Source organism: Arachis ipaensis, chromosome B09, assembly GCF_000816755.2.
Source record: "Arachis ipaensis cultivar K30076 chromosome B09, Araip1.1, whole genome shotgun sequence".
Taxonomy (NCBI): domain Eukaryota; kingdom Viridiplantae; phylum Streptophyta; class Magnoliopsida; order Fabales; family Fabaceae; genus Arachis; species Arachis ipaensis.
Window position 1 is genome coordinate 93,032,913 of NC_029793.2, and position 19,182 is coordinate 93,052,094.

Here is a 19,182-nt window from a genome sequence, read left to right on the forward strand (position 1 = left end):
GATCAAGGTGTAGCAATGAGAAATTATGGAAGAAACAAGATGAGATCAAGTAATTAAACATGAAATTAAAATATTCTAGCCTAATCCTAACCTAATTCTAGAGAGAAGAGGGAGCTTCTCTCTCTAGAAAACTAACTAAAGGCTCATGTTGGCTAAACTAATTGCTCTCCCTTTGCTTGGACTTCAATTCTGCATGAAATACACTCAGAAACAAGTTGGATTTGGGCCTGGGCAGCTCAGAAATCGCCCCCAGCGTTTTGCCTCGAAGTGGGCCACGTGAGAGTATTGGCATGTGCGCGCCATGTGCGCGTGCGCGTCGCTGACAAATTCTCAACCCGCGCGGACGCGGCATGTATGCGAGCGCGTCCATAGGCAAAATCACTTTTACGCGTGCGCGTCCTTTGGTGCATTCCCAATCTTTGTTTCTCCATGCATTCTCCCTTTTTGTATACTTTTCTTCTCATTTCTTCCATCAAATACTTGTCTTACGGACCTGAAATCACTCATCAAACACATCAAGGCATCAAATGGAATTAAAGTGAATTAAAATCACTAATTTAGGGGCTAAAAAGCATATTTTTACACTTAAGCAAAATTCAAGGGAGAATTACAAAACCATGCTATTTCATTGAATAAATGCGAGAAAAAGTGACAAAATCCCCCAAAATATGCACAAGATAAATCACGAAATCGGGGTTTATCAAGCATCCTAAGTTGACCATCCGTTTCAAGCAAGCCATATTCAAGTGGGATAATAAAGATAATAGAAATGAGTTTCATCCACTCAAATGAAGGTGTAGATGGCAACCTAGGCAAAGGTGATTCCAAGGGTCTTGACAAGGCGTATTCAATTCCCATCCTCCTTTTTCTAAGGATCTCCACCTCCTCACAAGATCTCTTAATCTCAATCTTTTGTTCAACACTTTTATCTAACTCTTTTCCCTTACTCAAATCATAAATGGGAGGGTGAGAGACATTTACCTCCACATTGCTTTCCATCTCATCGGGAGAAGGTTCTTCATGCTCAAAGGATTCTTCACCACTAAGACTTGATGCTTGATCTTCATCACCAAGGGGACTCAATTCTTTCTCTATCCCATCCAATTCTTCATAAGAGATATGCCTTAGAGGTTGTGCACATTCCTCCTTAGCATCAATTACAATCATCTTGGAGGGGTTTTCTTCAATCCTAGACTCCCAAGGTGGTTCTGCATCTCCTAAGTCTTCAACCGCTTCTTCCTCTTCTTCAATAATCTCTACCTCCTCCTCTTGTTGCATTTCTTGCTTTAACTTCTCTTCATTACCTTGGAGCTTCAAGTTCACTCCCTCACTAAGCTCCTTTGTTGCTTCTCCACATTCCACAATGGAAGTGCCTTGATCGCATAGGCTTAGGCGGGATGAGACTATGTTGCCAATGGCTTCTATCATGATAGCCATTTTTTCTCGTAACTCCTCAAATTTCTTTTCATCCTCCTCGTGTTGCCTTAAGATATGAGATTCAAGATCCCTTAATTCTAGCATAAAGGCTTCATCGGGAGGTGATGGTGGAAGAGATGGTTCATTGTTTGAGGGGAAAGTATTATAGTCGAAAGGTGGTTGTGGCAGAAAGTAGAATTCATCTTGTAGTTGAAAATTCGCATGCGTTGGAGGTGGTTCATCTTGGTAATAGTATGGAGAGGGTGGCTCTTGAAAATGTTGATGTTGGAGTGGTGGTGGCTCTATGTGTAGTTCATATGGCTCATATTGTTTTTGGTAAGATGGATATGGATTAGGGTCATATAGAGATGGTTGGTGAAAAGTGACTTGTGAGTATGGTTGATGGCTATGTTGAGGATATGGCTCATAGGTGTATGGTGGTGGTTCTTGGAAGTCACAAGGAGATTCACCATAACCATTGGATTGGTATGCATCATAGAATGGCTCTTCTTCATAGTGCGTTGGTGGAGGTTGTTGCCAAGAGGATTGATTATATGCATATGGCTCCTCCCACCCTTGGTTATCCCATCCTTGATGTACAACTTCATTGAAGCTCCCATTTCCTACAACATAGTTGTAATTACACTCATAGCCAAAGTGAGAATTCATGATAGCAAGAGAGAAGGAAAATAAAATCAAATAAGAAACAAAGAAAACCAAATCCTAAAACTAGCAAGAACTAATAAAAGCAAACATATTCACAATATTCACATATATACAATAACCAATAACATAACACCATTGTAACTCCCCGGCAATGGCGCCATTTTGATGAGAGGACTTTTGTTGATATAGAATTTCCTCAATTGAATGAATTCTCGTTGTAAAGTATAGTTCTACACCAACAAACAATCCTCCCAAGCAAAAATTTAGGTTGTGTCACATGTACAAACCCCTAAATTTTATAAACCAAAGTATTTAAACCTCGGGTCGTTCTCCCTAGGATTTGCAACAAAGTGTCTTGTTATTGGTTATGAGATGTTTTTGGGGTTTTTGATAAGAGGCATGAAAAGTAAATGGAAATGAAAATAAACTAACAACTAAAGAGGTCTTGGCAAGGTTTTGTGGTCAAGGATCTCTATCCTAATCACTAACCACAACATGAGAATTGGCAAGGATCAACCCCACTAAATTAACCTCTAACTAGTAGTAAAGGAAAGTCAAGTGAGCTATGTCAATCCAAGTCCATAAGTCCTAGTTCTACACCTAATCAATTGGTGAGATCTAGCGTTAATGGCTCCCAATCGTCAATCACTTGGACATTAGTGACTCAAGAGTTCCTAAGTTACCTTCCCAAGCCAAGAGCACTAAAATCTACACTAAAATCCAACCAAGCATTTTATCAAACACTTGGTGGGTGTATAAGGAAAGAATAGTAAATTGCAAGGAATGTAAATCTACACTACTCAATTGCAAGGAATTAAACAACAATAAAGCAAATCAATAATAAAAGAACATGAATCATAAATTGCATTAAAGGAAAATGGAAGAACAAAAGTGCATCAACAACAAAGTAAGCAATTACTAGAAAGAAATACAAAATTAGAGAGAGGAAGAGTAGAGGAACAAGAAATTGTAAAGGAAAATTAAATCAAAGCATGAATTAAACCTAGATCTAGGAGAAATTAACCTAACCTAATTATAGAGAGAAGAGGGAGCTTCTCTCTCTAGAAACTAACCTACATGATGCTATACTACCAAACAATTGCTCCCCCCTTTGCTCAAGCTTGAATTCTACATGAAATATCATTAGAAATGAGTTGTGTTGGGCCCAAAGTGCTTCAAAAATCGCTGGGGGCGAATTCACTTTAGTGGGCCACGGTAGCATCAGCGCGCACGAGTACATGGCACGTGCGGGCCCCATAACGCGAAGTAACATATGGAAAATTTTATATCATTTTGAAGCCCCGGATGTTAGCTTTCCAACACAATTAGAACCGCCTAATTTGGACCTCTGTAGCTCAAGTTATGGTCGATTGAGTGCAAAGAGGTCGGGCTTGACAACTTTCCGGTTCCTTCATTTCTTCATGTGTTCTCCTGCTTTGCATGCTTTTCTCCTGACGTCTTCCATCTGATACTTGCTCTATGAACCTGAAATCACTCAACAAATACATCAAGGCATCGAATGGAATTAAAGTGAATTAAAATTACCAATTTTAGGGCCTAAAAAGCATGTTTTCACATTTAAGCACAATTCAAGGGAGAATTACAAAACCATGCTATTTTATTGAATAAATGTGAGAAAATGTGATAAAATCCCCCAAAATAGTCATAATAAATCACGAAATCGGGGTTTATCACTCACCCTTTTGGCTATGAGTGTGGTTACAACTATGTTGTAGGAAGTGGAGATTACAATGAGAATGTGCATCAAGGATGGAACAATCAAAGATGGGGGAAGCCACAAGGATTTGGTGAACCTCCTTGTGATTATCAACAACCATTACCATATGCTATGAACCTCATCATCAACATAGCCCTCAACCATACTCACAAGCCCCTTTTTACCAAACACCATTCTATGATCCATACCCCTCATATAACCAATCACCCTTATCTCATCCTTGTGACCATTATGAGAGAAAATCCATAGAACCACCCACATTCCAATACAATTACTCCCAAGAACCACCTCAATACACACCATCTCCATATTTGCACCAAGAAGAACCATCTTCCTATTATGAACCCTTTCTCCAAAATAATGAACCCTCCTATCTACCCAATCTCCAATAGATGACACCCTTGGCCTTCTTCTTCAAGGGCAAGAAGAGATAAAAAGCAAGGAACTAGAATTCACGGCTGCCTTGACCAAGGTAGTAAACACTTTGGCCTCCCGATACTTATGCACTTAAAGTACTTCCATGGCTACATGTGAAGAATTAAATGAAGAGCATAGCATGAAGGAGAGATTGGAAAATCCGATGGAGAATGAAGAGTTAGATTTTGTATTGGAACAATTGGAGGAAGCTATGATTGTTGAAGAAGAGGAAGAAGTGGTCGAAAATTTAGGAGATGTTGAAAGTCTATGGGAATGTAGAATCATTGAGCCCTCTTCCAAGAAGCTTGATATTGATGTTGAGGAAGGTGTACAACCTCCAAAACATATCATGTTTGAAGACTTTGAAGAGGTTGATCAAGAGATAGATTCAATCATTGATGATTCTTATCTACAATTGAATCCTCTCCCATTAGACTGGACATGGAGATTAAAGAAGAAGAGGCACAACCTCCCATGCCCTTGGTAAGAAACAAAGAAGAGATTGAATTGGAAGAAAGCTACCAAGAGGAAGAGGTTGAAATTGAAGAAGCTTGCCTAGAGGTGGAAGTTGTCAAGGAAGAACACAAGGGAGTAGAGCTTGCAAGGCCAATGGAAACACCTCTTCCGAAGCCATCACCATCCATTCTTTCATTCAAGTGGGTAAATCTCTTATCCCTAACCTTTATTATCCCACTTGAATATGGTTTGCTTGAGACGGATGGTCAACTTAGAGCTCTTTGTGGCTTTAAGAGCAAAAGGGAGATGGTTAGCGGTTGGCATTGTAAATCAAAGTTCATGATTGTTGCATGTTCAAGGCTTAATAGCAAGGGTTGGTGTAGAACTAGATTGCTTGGGTCTAGGATGATGTTTGGTCACTTGAGTGAGAATTCCAAAATTATGGCTCCCAAATGGAATAATGATGATCAATTTGAAGATGGGTGTAGAAATAATATTTGGGATCCGGGAATATATGGGTATCAATTTTGGGAGCCCTTAGCTTGTGCGAAACTCCATCAAAACTTGGTAATATTAATTTCGAAGAATGGAGCTTATTGGAAGTCCAAGCATTGGTGGATGTTCAAGGATAGATTCAAGCACAAGCCACCTTGATGAGGAGCTCACCAAATGTCCAACTTAAGGACATAAAATAAAAGTGCTAGGTGGGAGACATCCCACCATGGTAACATTTTTTCATTTTTCTCTTTTGTATATATTGGTAAAATAGGTTTAATTTCATGTTTAGTTTAGTTTGTTGAGTTTATCTAGTAGTTTAGTATGTTAAATAAGGTTTTATGGTGTTTTGGTAGCTGTTTGGAGGTTTGGAATGCTTGGTTTGGTGCAAGAACTTGGAGAAATTTGAAAAACAGAGCACCATGCGACGCGTACGCGTCACACACGCGTACGTGTGACCCTAAGAATGTCAACACCCCACGCATACGCCTCGCTTACGCATACGCGTGACATCAAAATTTTCAGTGTCCAGTACAAAAATCAGAGAGTTGCGCGCGTTTTAGGTTGGAATTGTGCCTCTAGCACAAAATCCATCCACACGTACGCGTCACCTATCTCTCTCTGAACCCACGCGTGAGCGTCGCCGATGCGTACGCATTGCACGCCATTTCGATCATTCATGCATAGGCGTGATATGACGCGTACGCGTGGAGTGCCCTGTTTCACCACTCTTCTTTTCTTCCCCTTGATGAGGGAAAATCAATTCCACACAAACTAACTGGCAAGTATACCGGATCGCATCAAGTAGTAAAACTCACCAGTGTGAGGTCGATCCCACAAAGATTGATGGATCAAGCAATTTTAGTTGGGTGATAAATTTAGTTAAGCTGACAGTTGACGAATTGAGTAAAATTTGATTAACAAAAAGTAAATTGCAAGAAAGCTAGAGTGTAAAATATAAATTGACAGGAAGCTTAAATGACTGAAACTTAAAATGCAAGAAATTCAAAGAGCTGAAACTTAAATTGTAAGAAAGGTAAATAACTGAATCTTAAATTGTGGGAAAGTAGAAGTGCAGAAACTTAAATTACAAGAAAACTTAAATTGCATGAATTATAAAGGGAATTGGGTGCTGGAAATCAAAACAGAAGTGGACAATGTAAATTGCAGTGAAATCAGGAAGCTCTAGGTTGAAGGAATTCAAAGAAAGTGATTCATCAGGGATTGGAGATATCCTAATCCTTCATGAATCAATGGGTCTCAACTCCTTTCTCAATCTTATGGGTAGATCTATGGCAGATTGAAATTGAATGGGTCCCAATTCCTTGACAATCCAATCTCTATAATCAGAATCAATCTTGCCAATTCCTTGATCTAATTGTCATGAGAAGAGGTTAAGTGCATATCTCTCATCCATAAGCCACACTAACTCTCAAGATCTCAATTCCTCCCGAATAGTGTTGATCAAGAGAGTAGTGAAGGATAGAGCTTCAATTCTAATGTAAGTGATTCCCCTTTCGAGGCTCACACCCATATTCAATGGAAGTAAACCCCCTTCTGGAGTGAGTAATTCGCAATCAAAATAGAAAATATCCTATAGCTATACAATTGAGTTGAGAAGAAGAAGAATTTCATTGATTCATTGAGATTACAATAGAGCTCCTCCCCCTAATGAATTTTGGGGTTTAGTTCATCATTGCTCTAATACAAAACAGAAAAGAAAAAGTACAAAACATCCAGACAGAAGACAAATAAAATGAAATTTAAGTGCAGAGTTTTCCAATAGCCTTCCTGATCTGCTAGCTACTATCCAGCCTTCTCAATAAATCAAATTTTCCTCCCTTTATACACTTTTCAATTCAGTCATCAAGTATTTGGATTGGGCTTTCTGGCCTTTGTTGAGGCAAGTCAGAGTGGGTCTTAAGTTGGTATGGTACGCTTCCCAGGAGAACGTAGCGCTCTTAAAATCAACGTAGTGCTCATTCACCGATGCATAGGCATCTCCTACACGTGCGCGTCCTTGTTTGCTCAGTGTACATCACGCGTATGCGTGCCGCACGCCCACGCGTCCTTTAGTAGCACTCTCTTTGAGAGCGTAACGTTCGCGCCAAGAACGCTACCCCACGCATACGCATCACTCACACATACGTGTGGCCTACAAAACATCACATCCACGCTGCAACATCATACACGCATTTGCGCAACCCATAACCAATGTCACATCCACGCGTACGCGTCATGCATGCGTGCGCATCGATGGCAAATCTTCAATTCCAATTTTGAAAGTGTCGCAGGCGCTCGTTCAAAGAGAGCATAACGCTTTTGGCCTGATAGCGCTGATCACACCCACGCGTACGCGTCATGCACGCGTACGCGTGGATCTTCCAAAATTCTTTCCCTTCGCGTAAGCGTCTTGCACGCGTGCGCGTCGCTAGAGTGCGTCGTTCTCCAAATGAGCGCTACGTTCTTCTGCCCTGCCTCTTTCTATGCTTTTTCTTTTCCTCTCTTTAACTACCATCAATCAATCATGCAATCAAATCCTTGCCAAAATCATAAAATTTTGCATCATTCATAATAATCACATAATTCTTGCATAAATCTCATGATAATGCACAAAATTAACAATGTTTGATTGAGCCAAGACAAGCATGAAATTCTCACTCAAACACTTACTTATTGCCTAAGAAATGCATGAAACTTAATGAAAACAAGTAAAAATTGCTAGTAAAACATGCACAAAATGACTTGTCATCACAACACCAAACTTAAATCTTGGTTGTCCCCAAGGAAGCAGTAGATCATGAGAAAAATGAAGGAAAACAGAAAAGCATATTTGTCCTAATTTGAAAGCACTCAGTCTAGGTTCATGGGGTTTCATGTAGACTGTAATTGAAGCTCTACTTTTATTAGTTTTCAGGATTGAGATGTCCCTTTAAGTGCTAACTAAGTTGCTGCTGTGAACCTTATTATTCATCCATCCTTGGTGTTTGATTTTTTTCTGTTTTTCTTTTGCTGAGAAGCTTACACTTTTATTTGCAGCTAAGTGTTATGTGTTGCAGCACCTTTTTTAGCTTTGTTTTTCAATCAACATATACACACCACAGACACTTGGCTTACAATTCTTCTTAAGAACATTGATGCCCAACACCTCTTTGGGTTACTAAATGCCTTGTAATTAGGTTGCTCTTGATAGTGGATTTTTGGTTGATAATCCCGAATTAGTTAATCCAAGTTACCAAGTTTTAAAATACTCCTCAGAACCTAATTATCCAAGCAGATCCTAATACAATAGTACCACAGGCATATATCTTAAGGTCCAAGCCATTGGAGTTTAGCTTTATTATTTCTTTCTTTCATTTTTGTTGCCAATTCTTGGCTTTTCTTTCTTTCCTTCTTACTCTTTTCTTTTTCCAAGGATCTTTATTTACCCAGATTTCACAAACAGTCCTAAGTTCATACTTAAAAAGAACACTCTATCCTTCATCTTTATTAGTGAGCTTACTAACAATCTAGCACATACCACCACTAAACTTTATTCTCACTCCTATCAAATTGGACAATTTCACTTTCTGTTTCAACATTTTCTTTTATTTATGCAGAGGGGAACAAGACATGAATTTAAGCAAGATGGCTTGATCTAGGCATTTTAAACTAGCAGCCTAAAATGATAATACAAAAATAGATAACAGAATGTGATTGAATTATAACTAAACTAATACCACTCAGCAGGGATACAGTTATACTTCCAATTTAAAGCATTTTGAATCAGAGGGAATTAAGTAACAATACAACCTCTTGGTGGTGTTTTCTAGCTCTCCCTTCATCCTCATTATCCATAGCTTTGTCTTCTTCTTTGTGTCCTTGGATGACGGTGTATAATTTTCCCAAGAGATTGGATGAATTCCTACAAAGTTATTGGAAGTTGCTTGTTCCCCAAGCACTTGAAAAATGGTTAGCATGCATGATTGGTTGTATGCTTTTAAACTTATTTTGGCATGTGAACACCAAACTGATTTCCTTGCCACTATCTGTTATGCATAAGATTAAGCATATACATGAAACCTTGTGCTTTTATTAAGAAAACAAATTATAAATTAGAAAGCAAACAATGGTTAAGTAGTTTCCCAGATTGTTTGGAGCCAATGACCCTTTATGCAGAGGGTTGAAATGTGTTCTTAATGAAAATTTTTTTTTGGTGGAACACCAAACTTAGCATCCTACATTCACCATTGAATTGTTTTGGTGTGCAACACCAAACTTAGCTTCTTGCAATACAGATAAATCTACTTAACCATTTTATTGAAATAGCTAGGAAAAGAAAACTACCTCTGGTTGGGTTGCCTCCCAACACGCGCTTGTTTAGTGTCATTAGCTTGACATCTTCCATTCTTGTTCAACTCAGTTCATGAATGCTCTCCTCCTTGTTCGAAGATCCTCCCAGATAATGCTTAGCTCTGTGACCATTTGCTGTGAATGTGTCCTTTGTCAAGGCTTCCATATAGAGAAACCTTGGTCACCCGATAAGGACCAGTCCATTTAGACTTGAGTTTCCCAGGAAAATCTTGAGCCTAGAGTTGTATAATAACACATGCTATCCTGGCTCAAATTCTTTTCTTGTGATCTTCTTGTCATGCCATCTTTTAGCTCTCTCCTTGTATATCTTAGCATTCTCATAAGCTTCCAATCTAAACTAATCCAACTCATTGAGTTGTAATAGCTTTTTCTCTCATGCTGCTTGAGAGTCAAGATTGAGGAGCTTAGTGGCCCAGAAAGCTTTATGTTCGAGCTCCACAGGAAGGTGACAGGATTTGCCATAGATTAGCTGAAAGGGTGACTTTCCAATTGGAGTTTTGAATGCTGTTCCATATGCCCATAGAGCATCATCCAATTTTCTTGCCTAGTCTTTTATAGAGATCCCAACTGTCTTCTCTAAGATTCTCTTTAGCTCCCTATTTGCTAATTCAGCCTGCCCATTGGTTTGAGGGTGGTATGGTGTGGCCACTTTTTGAATTACCCTATTTGTGGAGCAACTTTTCCATGTGTTTATTACAAAAGTGGCTGCCACCATCACTAATGAGGCCTTTAGGCACCCCATATCTGGTGAAGATGTGTCTCTTAAGAAATTGAAGGACTATTGGTGCATCACAGGTAGTTGTTGCTATGGCTTCTACCCACTTGGAGACATATTCCACTATTACCAGAATGTATTTAAAGGAATAGGATGGAGAAAAGGGCCCCATGAAATCTATACCCCAGAGATCAAACAGTTCTACTTCCAAAATAAAGTTTTGAGGCATTTCATTCCTCTTTGTTAGCCCTCCAGCTCTTTGACATTCATTGCATTGGTGCACAAATTCTCTAGCATCTTTGAATATAGTTGGCCAATAAAATCCACTTTGAAGAACATTAGCAGTTGTTCTTTCTGGCCCAAAGTGTCCACCATAAGCTGAATTATGACAATGCCATAGTATGCCTCTTATTTCATTTTCAGGAACACATCTTCTGATCATTCCATCTGGACATCTCTTAAATAGGAAGGGATCATCCCACAAAAATTTATTGGCTTCATATAGCAGCTTTCTCACTTGTTGCCTGGTAAACTCTTGGGGAATTTTCCTTCCAACCTTGTAGTTTGTGATATCAGCAAACCAAGGTACTTGTTGGACTTGAAGAAGATGTTCATCTGGGAACTTCTCATTCACTGGTTGGTGTTCATCTTGGTTGGTCTCCTGTGGTAGTTGATGAGCGGATAATTTTACGCTTTTTGGCATTATTTTTAGGTAGTTTTTAGTAGGATCTAGCTACTTTTTAGTATGTTTTTATTAGTATTTATGCAAATTTCACATTTTTGGACTTTAATATGAGTTTGTGTGTTTTTCTATGATTTCAGGTATTTTCTGGCTGAAATTGAGGGACCTAAGCAAAAATCTGATTCAAAGGCTGAAAAAGGACTGCAGATGTTGTTGGATTCTGACCTCCCTGCACTCGAAATATATTTTCTGGAGCTACAGAAATCCAATTGGCGAGCTCTCAATTGAGTTGAAAAATAGACATCCTGGGCTTTCCAGCAATATATAATAGTCTATACTTTTCCCGAGTTTTGATAACGCAAACTAGCCTTTGAACGCCCACTTTCTACCCTATTCTGGCGTTAAACGCCAGAACTGGCATAAAAGCTGGAGTTAAACACCCAAACTGGCACCAAAGTTGGCGTTTAACTCCAAGAAGAGTCTCTACACGTGAAAGCTCCAATGCTCAGCCCAAGCACACACCAAGTGGATTTCTGCACTATCTGCACTTAGTTACTTATTTTCTGTAACCCTAGCTACTAGTTTAGTATAAAAATTACTTTTAGTGATTTATTTTACATCTTTGATCAGTTATATGCTATCATAGATCATTGTACACATTTGGAGGATGGCCTCACGGCCATGCCTAGACCTTTCACTTATGTATTTTCAACGGTGGAGTTTCTACATCCCAGAGATTAAGGTGTGGAGCTCTGCTATTCCTCATCAATTAATGCAAAGTACTATTATTTTTCTATTCAATTCAAGCTTATTCTTATTCTAAGATATTCATTCGCACCCAAGAACATGAAGAATGTGATGATCAAGTGACACTCATCACCATTCTCACTTATGAACGCGTGCTTGACAAACACTTCCGTTCTACATGAAAACAAGCTTGAATGCATATCTCTTGGATTCCTGGTCCATGCGTTTGATTGTCTCTCCTGACAACAGAGCCTTCAATTCCTTGAGATAAGATTCTTCGTGGTATAAGCTAGAATCAATTGGCAGCATTCTTGAGATCCAGAAAGTCTAAACCTTATCTGTGGTATTCCGAGTAGGATCTGGGATGGGATGACTGTGACGAGCTTCAAACACGCGAGTGTTGGGCGTAGTGACAGACGCAAACGGATTAATGGATCCTATTCTAACATGAGTGAGAACCGACAGATGATTAGCCGTGCGGTGACAGCGCATTTGGACCATTTTCACTGAAAGGACGGACGGTAGCCATTGACAACGGTGATCCCCCAACATACAGCTTTCCATGGGAAGGAGTATGAATGATTGAATGAAGACAGTAGAAAAATAGAGATTCAGAAGCAGCAAGCATCTCCATATGCTTATCTGAAATCCCACCAATGAATTACATAAGTATTTCTTATTTTATATTTTTATTTATATTTTAATTATCAAAACCTCATAACCATTTGAATCTGCCTGACTGAGATTTACAAGGATGACCATAGCTTGCTTCAAGCTGACAATCTCCGTGGGATCGACTGGTGCACAAAATCACAATCACACTTTTATAATTCCGCACAACTAACCAGCAAGTGCACTGGATCGTCCAAGTAATACCTTACGTGAGTAAGGGTCGATCCCACGGAGATTGTCGGCTTGAAGCAAGCTATGGTTATCTTGCAACTCTTAGTCAGGAAATCAATAATTCTTAGATTTAATTGTAAAAAGTAAAAGAACATGAAATAAATACTTGTTATGCAGTAATGGAGAACAGGTTGAGGTTTTGGAGATACTCTGTCTGCTGAATTTTTGCTTTCCTACTGTCTTCTTCTTCCTGCACGCAAGGTTCCTTCCATGGCAAGATGTATGTTGGTGGATCACCATTGTCAATGGCTACCATCCGTCCTCTCAGTGAAAGGTCCAAATGCGCTGTCACCGCACGGCTAATCATCTGTCGATTCTCACTCATGCTGGAATAGGATCCATTGATCCTTTTGCGTCTGTCACTACGCCCAGCACTTGTGAGTTTGAAGCTCGTCACAGTCATGCTATCCCAGATCCTACTCAGAATACCACAGACAAGGTTTAGACGTTCTGGATCTCAAGAATGCTGCCAATTGATTCTAGCTTATACCACGAAGACTCTGATCTGAACCAGGAGGCTAAGAGATAAGCACTCAGTCTAAGGTAGAACGGAGGTGGTTGTCAGGCATGTGTTCATAGGTTGAGAATGGTGATGAGTGTCACAGATCATCACATTCAATTGACGATAACCGGTGCACTTGCCGGAAGGAATTTTGCCGATCGTGCAATTTCCTAAATCGTAGCATAACTAGTTTATGTGCATCACCCAACCAAGGGGTTTAGAGACTCATGCCATAGAAGATACAATATGAAACGTGTAGAGTGTCATTAGGTACAAGATGAATCACTAAAAGTAGTTTTTATAATAAACTAGTGACCTAGGGTTACTAAAAATGAGTAAGCTAGAATAGTTAGTGTAAAAATCCACTTCCGGGGCCCACTTGGTGTGTGCTTGGGCTGAGCATTGAAGCTTTCATGTGTAGAGACCTTTCTTGGAGTTAAACGCCAGCTTTTGTGCCAGTTTGGGCGTTTAACTCCAGCTTTCATGCCAGTTCTGGCGTTTTGACGCCAGAATTTCTATGCTGACTTGGAACGCCAGTTTGGGCCATCAAATCTCGAGAAAAGTATGAACTATTATATATTTCTGGAAAGCCCAAGATGTCTACTTTTCAACGCAATTGAGAGCCTGCCAATTAGGTTTCTGTAGCTCCAGAAAATCGACTTAGAGTAGAAGGAGGTCAGAATCCAACAACATCTGCAGTCATTTTTCAGCCTCTGAATCAGATTTTTGCTCAGGTCCCTCAATTTCAGCCAGAAAATACCTGAAATCACAGAAAAATACACAAACTCATAGTAAAGTCCACAAATATGATTTTTGAATAAAAACTAATAAAAATATGATAAAAACTAACTAAAATATACCAAAAACATACTAAAAATAATGCCAAAAAGCGTATAAATTATCCGCTCATCACAACACCAAACTTAAATTGTTGCTTGTCCCCAAGCAACTGAAAATCAAATAGGATAAAAAGAAGAGAATATACAATGAATTCCAAAAACATCTATGAAGATCAGTCTTAATTAGATGAGCGGGGCTATTAGCTTTTTTGCTTCTGAACAGTTTTGGCATCTCACTTTATCCTTTGAAGTTTAGAATGATTGCCATCTATAGGAACTCATAATTTAGATAGTGTTATTGATTCTCCTAGTTAAGTATGTTGATTCTCGAACACAGTTACTTTATGCATCTTGGCCGTGACCCTAAGCATTTTGTTTTCCAGTATTACAACCGGATACATAAATGCCACAGACACATAACTGGGTGAACATTTTCAGATTGTGACTCAGCTTTGCTAGAGTCCCCAATTAGAGGTGTCCAGAGCTCTTAAGCACACTCTTTTTGCTTTGGACCACGACTTTAACCGCTCAGTCTCAAGCTTCTCACTTGACACCTTCACGCCACAAGCACATGGTTAGGGACAACTTGGTTTAGCCGCTTAGGCCAAGATTTTATTCCTGTAGGCCCTCCTATCCACTGATGCTCAAAGCCTTAGATCCTTTTTATTTTACCCTTGCCTTTTGGTTTAAAGGGCTATTGGCTTTTTCTGCTTGCTTTTTCTTTCTTTCTTTTTCTTTTTTTCCTTTTTTTTTCATATTTTTTTGCGAGCTTTGTATTCACTGCTTTTTCTTGCTTCAAGAATCATTTTTATGATTTTTCAGATTATCAAATAACATTTCTCCTTTTCCATTATTCTTTCAAGAGCCAAAAATTTTAACATTCATAAACAACAAATTCAAAAATATGCACTGTTCAAGCATTCATTCAGAAAGACAAAAAGCATTGCCACCACATCAAAATAATTAAACTGTTTTAAAATTCGAAATTCACGTACTTCTTTTTCTTTTTCAGAGAACATTTTTCATTTTAAGAAAGGTGATAGATTCATAAGACCTTCATAGCTTTAAGTCATAGACACTAAGACACTAATGATCATGTGCTAAAGACACAAACATAGATAGAACATAAAGCATTGGGAACGAAAAACAGAAAGTAAAGAACAAGGAAAATAAAGAACGGGTCCACCTTAGTGATGGCAGCTTGTTCTTCCTTTTTGAAGATCTTATGACGTGCTTTAGTTCCTTTATGTCTCTTCCTTGCCTTTGTTGCTTCTCTCTCATGGCCTTTTGGTCATCTCTAATTTCATGGAGGATAGTGGAATGCTCTTGTTGAGGTCTATGAGTGGGCTCTCTTGTTTGCTCCATCCTTTTCTTAGTGATGGGCTTTTGAGATGAATCTCTCCATCTTCCATGACTCGGAGGTGGAAGCTTTTGCCTTCCCTTTCCTCTTTCTAGAGGTTTCTCCGGCCTTAGGTGCCATATATGGTTATGAAAACACAAAAAGCAATGCTTTTTCCACACTAAACTTAGAAGGTTTGCTCGTCCTTGAGAAAAAGAAGAAAGTAGGGAGGAGAAGAAGAAGATAATGGAGGAGATGGAGATGTGTGAGTGGTTAAGAGGTGATGGGGAAGAGTATTTGGGGAAGGGTGTGAAGAAGAGAGAGATGTCAGGTAGGTGGGGATCCTGTGGGGTCCACAGATCCTGAGGTGTCAAGGATTTCTCATCCCTACACCATATTAGCGTGTAAATGCCTCTTGCTTGCCAATCCTGGCGTTAAATTCCAGGTTGCTGCCCATTTCTGGCGTTTAACGCCAGCTTTTCTCCCCTTTCTGGCGTTTAAACGCCAGTTTTGTGCCCATTTCTGGCGTTGTGCCCCTTTCTGGTATTAAATGCCAGCTCTGTGCCCCCTTTCTGGCGTTAAATTCCCAGAATGGTACCAGACTGGGCGTTTAACGCCCATTCTGCTACCTTACTGGTGTTTAAACGCCAGTAAGCTTCTCCTCCAAGGTGTGCTGTTTTTAATACTGTTTTTCATTCTATTTTTGCTTTTTTAGTTATTTTTGTGACTTCACATGATCATCAACCTACAGAAAACATAAAATAACAATAGAAAATAAATAGATATAATAAAATTGGGTTGCCTCCCAACAAGCGCTTCTTTATTGTCTTTAGCTGGACCTTGACTGAGTTTTATTCTAGTATCAGTTTTGAGCATTCTTGCTCAAAATTGCTTTCAAGATAGTGTTTGATTCTCTGTCCATTAACAATGAACTTTTTGTCAGAGTCAATATCCTGAAGCTCGACATATCCATATGGTGACACGCTTGTAATCACATATGGTCCCCTCCACCGGGTTTTCAATTTCCCGGGAAATAGTCTGAGCCTGGAGTTAAAGAGCAGAACCTTCTGTCCTGGTTCAAAGACTCTAGATGACAGCTTCTTGTCATGCCACCTTTTTGCTTTTTGCTTATAAATTCTTGCATTTTCAAAAGTATTGAGTCTGAATTCCTCTAGCTCATTCAGCTGGAGCAATCTTTTCTCTCCAGCTAACTTAGCATCCAGGTTTAGGAATCTGGTTGCCCAGTAGGCCTTATGTTCCAGTTCCACGGGCAGATGATAGGGCTTGCCATACACAAGCTGGTATGGAGAGGTTCCTATAGGAGTCTTGAATGCTGTTCTGTATGCCCACAGAGCATCATCCAAGCTTTTTGCCCAATCCTTTCTACGAGCAATTACAGTCCATTCCAGGATTCCTTTTAGTTATCTATTAGAGAATTTAGCCTGCCCATTTGTCTGTGGGTGATATGGAGTTGCTACTTTGTGGCTAATTCCATATCGGACAATAGCAGAGTATAGCTGTTTATTACAGAAATGAGTGCCTCCATCACTGATTAGTACTCTGGGGATGCCAAATCTGCTGAAGATATGTTTCTGGAGGAACTTCAGCATGGTCTTAGTATCATTAGTGGGTGTGGCAATTGCTTCTACCCACTTAGATACGTAGTCTACTGCCGCCAGAATGTAAGTGTTTGAGTATGATGGTGGGAAAGGACCCATGAAGTCAATACCCCATACATCAAACAACTTAATCTCTAAGATCCCTTGTTGAGGCATGGCATAACCATGAGGCAAGTTGCCAGCTCTTTGGCAACTGTCATAGTTACGCACAAACTCTCGGGCATCTCTGTGGAGGGTAGGCCAGTAGAACCCACATTTGAGAACCTTAGTGGCTGTTCGCTCACCTCTGAAATGTCCTCCATACTGTGATCCATGGCAATGCCATAAGATCTTCTTTGCCTCTTCTTTGGGCACGCATCTACGGATCATTTCGGCTGCACATCTCTTAAAGAGATATGGTTCATCCCATAAGTAGTACTTTGCATCAGAAATTAGTTTTTTCGTTTGCACCCTGCTGTACTCTTTGGGTATGAACCTCACAGCTTTATAGTTTGCAATGTCTGCAAACCATGGTGCTTCCTGAATGACGAAGAGTTGCTCATCCGGAAAGGTCTCAGAGATCTAAATAGGATGGAGGGATGCCCCTGTTACTGGTTTTATTCGAGACAGATGATCAGCTACCTTCGAATGGTAATGTCCAGTCTGGTGCAGAGATGACTGGTGCTGTGACCAGCTTAGCTTTCAGAGTTTCAAACGCCTGCAGACACTCTGCGTCAAACACAAATGGTGTGTCAGCAGCTAGTAGATTGCTCAGAGGTTTTGCAATTTTTAAAAAATCCTTTATAAACCTCCTATAGAATCCTGCATGCCCCAGAAAGCTTCTGATTGCCTTACCTCCACTTTAGCTTGATCCACCTCTATTTCCTTGTTTGAAATTTTATGCCCAAGGACAATTCCTTCAGTTACCATAAAGTGACATTTTTCCCAGTTTAAAACTAGGTTGGTCTCTTGGCATCTTTTCAGAACAAGTGCCAAATGGTCAAGACAAGAGTTGAATGAGTCTCCAAATACTGAAAAGTCATCCATGAAGACTTCCAGAAATTTTTCTACCATATCAGAGAAGATAGAGAGCATGCACCTCTGAAAGGTTGCAGGTTCATTGCACAAACCAAAGGGCATCCTTCTGTAGGCAAATACTCCAAAAGGACATGTGAATGCTGTTTTCTCTTGGTCCTGAGGATCCACTGCAATTTGGTTGTAACCTGAATAGCCATCCAAAAAGTAGTAATATTCATGACCTGCTAGTCTCTCTAGCATCTGGTCTATGAATGGTAAAGGAAAGTGATCCTTCCTGGTGGCTGGATTGAGCCTTCTGTAGTCAATACACATATGCCACCTTGTAACTGTTCTTGTAGGAACCAGTTCATTCTTTTCATTATGAACCACTGTCATGCCTCCCTTCTTGGGGACAACGTGGACAGGGCTCACCCAGGGGCTATCAGAAATAGGATAAATAATCCCAGCCTCTAGTAACTTAGTGACCTCTTTCTGCACCACCTCCTTTATGGCTGAATTTAGCCACCTCTGTGGTTGAACCACTGGCTTAGCATCATCCTCCAATAGGATCTTGTGCATGCATCTTGCTGGGCTAATGCCCTTAAGATCACTTATGGACCACCCAAGAGCTGTCTTGTGTGTCCTCAGCACCTGAATTAGTGCTTTCTCTTCTTGTGGATTTAAAACAGAGCTTATGATCACCGGAAAAGTGTCACCTTCTCCCAGAAATGCATATTTCAGGGATGGTGGTAGTGGTTTGAGCTCGGGTTTAGAAGGCTTATCCTCTTCCTGAAGAATTTTCAGAGGTTCTTTTATTTCCTCTGGTTCCTCTAGATCAGGCTGAACATCTTTAAAGATGTCCTCTAGCTCTGATTCGAGACTCTCATTCATATTGATCTCTTCCACCAAGGAGTCAATAATGTCAACGCTCATGCAGTCATTTGATGTGTCTAGATGTTGCATAGCTTTGACAAGATTTAACTTGAACTCATCCTCGTTGACTCTCAAGGTCACTTCCCCTTTTTGGACATCAATGAGAGTTCGTCCAGTTGCTAGGAAAGGTCTTCCTAGAATGAGAGTTGCACTCTTGTGCTCCTCCATTTCCAGCACTACAAAGTCAGTGGAAAAGGCAAATGGCCCAACCTTGACATTCATGTCCTCAATTATGCCTGATGGGTATTTAATGGAGCCATCAGCAAGTTGAAGACATATCCGGGTTGGTTTGACTTCTTCAGTCAAGCCAAGCTTTCTGATAGTGGATGCAGGTATTAGGTTGATACTTGCTCCAAGGTCACATAG